This window comes from Magnolia sinica, chromosome 3, assembly GCF_029962835.1.
Source record: "Magnolia sinica isolate HGM2019 chromosome 3, MsV1, whole genome shotgun sequence".
Taxonomy (NCBI): Eukaryota; Viridiplantae; Streptophyta; class Magnoliopsida; order Magnoliales; family Magnoliaceae; genus Magnolia; species Magnolia sinica.
In genome coordinates this window covers 13,530,280-13,535,248 of record NC_080575.1, presented here as the reverse complement: position 1 = coordinate 13,535,248, position 4,969 = coordinate 13,530,280, and positions in this window count along the sequence as shown.

Genomic DNA, 4,969 nt, shown 5'->3' with positions numbered 1-4,969 from the left:
CTTTCATAGGCTGACTCTCGGTCGGGCGTGCCTCAGCTGCCCCAGCTCTTACCATATGTTCTCTGAGTCGGCCGTCTTTTATGAGTCGTTCGATCTCTTCTTTTAGGTGACGGCAATCACTTGTGTTATGCCCGTGATCACGGTGATAATGGTAGTATTTATCCTTGTCCCGCCGATTAGGATTACTCCTGAGCTTATTGGGCCAGTTAACAAAGCCTTCGTTTTTTATTTCCATCAATACCTCTTCCTGAGTCTTGTTCAGGGGAGTATGTGGAAAATCTTCGATCCGGCCGTTTGCCTGACCTTCGCTCATCACGCGCTTGATCATCCTTGCGTTTCCTTCCTCCGGCCGAGTCGGCTTCCTTTTTGGCCGACTCTTTGGCCAAAGTTTTAGTTTCGCGCAGGATTCGTGCTTCCTCGGCGTTCGCATACTTATCCGACCGTGCCATAAATTCTGCCAGAGTATCGGGCGGAGTTTTGTCTAGAGATGCCAAGAATGGCTTATCTCTAACTCCTTGCATGAGCGCATTGAGAGCCGTTTCTTCTGAATATTTTCGAACCTGAAGGGATTCGAAATTAAAACGCTTGATATAATCTTTCAGTAGCTCTCCCTGCTTTTGAACTACGTTGTTCAGATGTGCAGGGGGCTTCAATTTCTTTTTTCCGCCGATGAAGTTTGTGAGGAAGGCGTCGCTCAGCTCAACGAATGAGCTGATGGACTTTGGTTTCAACTGTTTGAACCACAGCCGAGCTACATCGGTCAATGTAAGAGAAAAGGCCCGACACATCACTGCATCCGAGGCATCGTGGAGCTCCATATAGGTTCTGAAGCATTCGATGTGCTCCGTCGGGTCGGTCTTGCCGGTGAAAGGAGTGATTTGAGGTAATCGAAACCTCTCGGGCAACCGGGCCTTCAGTACCGAGTCCACAAAGGGGGACGCCTTCGCTTCGGACCCGGTTGAATATACATTTCGGCCGTGCTTCATGTCCGCCATCTCTTTCGCCATCTCTTCCCGCACTTCTCTTTTAAAATTTTGAATATCGGCTTTCCAAGGTTCACTGCTCTCTGCCGTGCCTTCCATGGATGGGCGATTGCGCCTTCTTCGCTCTATCTCGTGCCGAAGATCAGTTGGGGGTAGGGAAGCGTTGGCTGACTGCGCTGGAGATGGTTCTGATCCGCCTTGGGGTTGGCTCGGCCGGAAAGATTGCGGCGGGGAAGGTTGAGGATCAACCGCCGTAGTTGGTACGTGCGTTGTCTCCCCTTGAGGATGCGGGAGCGGCTGCATTTGTTGCTGATACATTCGTTCCAGCATATGCTTCATCATATTCATATCAGACCGGATTTCTTGAACCTCCTTGTCCAACCGTCCATCGTCGCGACCCCGCTGATTGTTGCTTGTCCTGGTCGCTCCTCGTTGGCGGTTGTTAGGTGGGTTCTGGGCTGCGGGGACCGCGACTGGACCCACCGGCCCTTCAATCTCATTCAAATCTTCCTATGAGACCGTCCTTCTAGTCATTACCATTGAAATCAATATAGAGATATGAGATGGCTTTTTTGTACGGTTCCCACAGACGGCGCCAAGCTGTTGATGAAGATATCCGGTTCGTCTTCTTAAACCTTCGTATACCTGCACAGAGAAAGGACAAAGGAGACCCCGGCTTAAGCAGGGGACCCTCCGATGCCAAAGTCAGGCCTGGATTTTGGGTCTAAGTGTATTGAGGAGTTTTTAGAGAGAATTCTTTTCGTACCTCTCAAGGTGACAGGGGTCCCTCTTTTATAGCTGCTGGGGCATTTAATCGCACGAGGATTCTCTTCCTGATATTGTGCGCGGGATCTTCTCCTGGTATCACGGAGATAGGATCGTGCCCATCTCGAGCCTTCATCCGATCCCGTGAGCTTCGGGGTCGGAGATCTTATCCCAAGATATCCGGGATGAGGCTTGATCTTGCGATGGTCGATCTGGTAAGGAGGTCCGCCCGACGCATGCCCGGAATGCTGATGAGTCGTTCGAACCGACTCAACCTTTGTCTCGGTTCGACGCATGCCCGAAATGCTGATGAGTCGTCCGAACCGACTCAACGTTTGTCTCGGTTTAGCGAATCATGCCTCGGATTTGGCGCATCCTTTGGTGATCCGAGGCATTAGGTCCGAGTCTGCGGACTTGTACTTTTTGTCCCCAACAGCTTTGTTAGCTCATTTTAAGACAAGAGCTCCGAAGCGTAGCATATCCAAAACTCAAGTTGACCACACCGCATAAATAATTGGCCACAATGTCTACTATTAAAACCTTTATAGGGCCACCGATATGTTTATTTGCCATCCAACCAATTCATAAGGCCATGTGATTATTATTATTATTATTATTATTATTTTATTTTATTTTATTTTATTTTATTTTTTAAAATTTAACACCCACCCCACATGAAATTGGAAGAATGAAAAACACAAATATCAGCTTGATAAAAAACTTTCTGTCAACCTTATTAAATTTTTAGTAGTCCGCTTTTAATCCACAACGATTCCTATGGTGTAATCCGCTCGAGCTTTGAATATGTTTCAATTTTGACCTCATGTCTAAAAATTTGCTAATGGATGGAAGGCAATAAAACACATACATCATGTGGGACTAAAAACACGTGCATCAATGTTGGGTCCTATAGAGTACCGTGGCCATGGAGCTGAGCTACTCCAAGATAAAGCATTTCACTCTTAAGTGGGCCAGCCGGATATTATAAAGAATGCTTTGGATGGCTGGAATATTTTTTTGGCTGTTGGTATTTGTTTTCTTAGGTCACATTACTGAAACATTTTTTTTTTTTACACTGTGGTCCCCACGAGGAAAGAAACTGTTGTTCGTAGGCCAAATGTCTACAGGAAATTTTGGTTACACACGTGTCTGATGCTGGCTCTTGTGCGTGGATGGGCATATGCACACGTGCCAATATAGCACAAGCATGAGAAATCCAAACCTTTTCATCTGGTGGGACACAATGGTTGGATCCTAGTTCTAAAATATGAGCCTGTTTGGCTCGTCGATGGCTGAAAGCTTGACAAAATAAAATGCCCCTTAAAACGAGTGAAACAATCAGAGCTATAGGGTAGAAATCTAAAAGTGTACCCCACTTCGTGGAAAGATCTAATCACGTACACGCGTGCCATATAAATGATATAATTGGCACGTTTGGTTAGGCAGGTCTGGGCTACGGCACGCTATCTAGAAAATCTTCTCTACCAAGGTGTGTGCAGGTTAAGCCTCCCGCCCCAAGGTGCAGGTGAGAAAATATCTCCTCTCTCCCTCCATCTACTTCTACTCGGGGAAGCGTACTAACTAGACTATTGTTAGCTGGGTACAAGTAGGGCTCCGAGGGGCCACCGTGACATATATGGGTTTTACCTACAAAGTTCATTTATTTTTTCATATTATTTTAAGGTATAAGGATTTCATATTATTTTAGGGTATAAGGAAAAAAATAGACTATGATTCAAATCTTTTTAAAGCCCACTGGATGTTTATTTGTCATCCCTCTTGTTTATAAGGTCAGATGAACTTAATTGAAAGGAAAAAACAAGTTTAAGCTCGAGTCAATACTTGTGTGGAGCTTAATCGTGAGTGGTTCACTTGAACTTTGGACCTACCTCATTCTTGCGCTTACATCTTAAAATAATACAAATAAATAAATAAATAAATGGCTTAGATAACACCCAATAGATCATGGTGGCCCTTCAAAGTCTCCACCTATGCCTTGACAGGCCGGGCATTACCCAATCCATGTCCCCTCTCCCAAGTGGGAGTGAATTAGGCATGGCCCAACTTGATCATCTTAAGGCATGAAGAAAAAACTAAATTTAAATCTAAAGTGGACCACACCGTAGGATATGATTATGATTGACCATTAGAAATTTCTTGTTGGCCAAGGAAGTTGTCGATCAAGCTATTATTTATTTATTTTTTCCTTCATCGAGGTCTGCATGGCCTCATCAAGTTGAATAGCAAGTTGAATAGCAAGTAGATGTTAAGGTGTGGCACAGGAATTTTTTAACGGCGGGCATCCAATCACTGCAATGTGGTTCACCTGATATTCGTATTTGCTTCATATTTGGATCCATGCTCTAAAATGAGCTTAAAGAATGAATAGACAACATACATATATTACATATACACCGGGTGGCCTCAGTTAGGGTTGCATTGTGCCCGAGAAAGCCCGAGCACACCCACTTTGCTCCCCTTTCATGTTGTGAAGCTTCATACAATCCATGCCGTCCATTAGTTACACCGCCTCATGTTATCCATTTAAGCCAAAAGTCACGATAATCCAAATCTTAGATAGTCCACACAAACAACTGGGATGAAACACCCACTACTAAGTTTTTTACGTCAACTACAGTGTTAATATGCCATCTAGTCCTTTCATTTGATTCCATCATCAGCATGGGAGAATCACTTAAAAAACATTACATTATTCCAAAATAAGAGTAGGCCATATCATGTGAATTTAGAGATTATTTTATATGTTCTTTTAACAGGTAGATTGAGTACTGCCCCACTTGTAGAAGGGTCTTGAAGGGCCACCTTGATGTATGGGTTTTATTCCCACTCTATATTAGCTAAAAAAGCGGCAGTTGCAAAGCTCAGGTGAATCAAATGGTGGGGATTAAGAATGGGTGACAAAAGTTTTGTAGCAAACTAACATTTGTATTTTTTATTCATCCATGTCTATGTGGCCTCATGAACCCCTTGGGAACTTTTCAACTGTGGGTGTCATTCTCACCGCTGCTTCCTGTGATGTGGTCTACTTGAGCTTTGTATCTGCTTGATTTTTAGGTTGTTACCCTAAAATGATATGGGAAAATGGATGGACGGTGTGGATATAACCCATGCATTACAGTGGCGCCTTGGAGCCCCTATTTTGGACGGGGAGGTACATAGGCATTGTCGTTTTATAAAGGTGTGCGTAGGTTAAGCTCGTG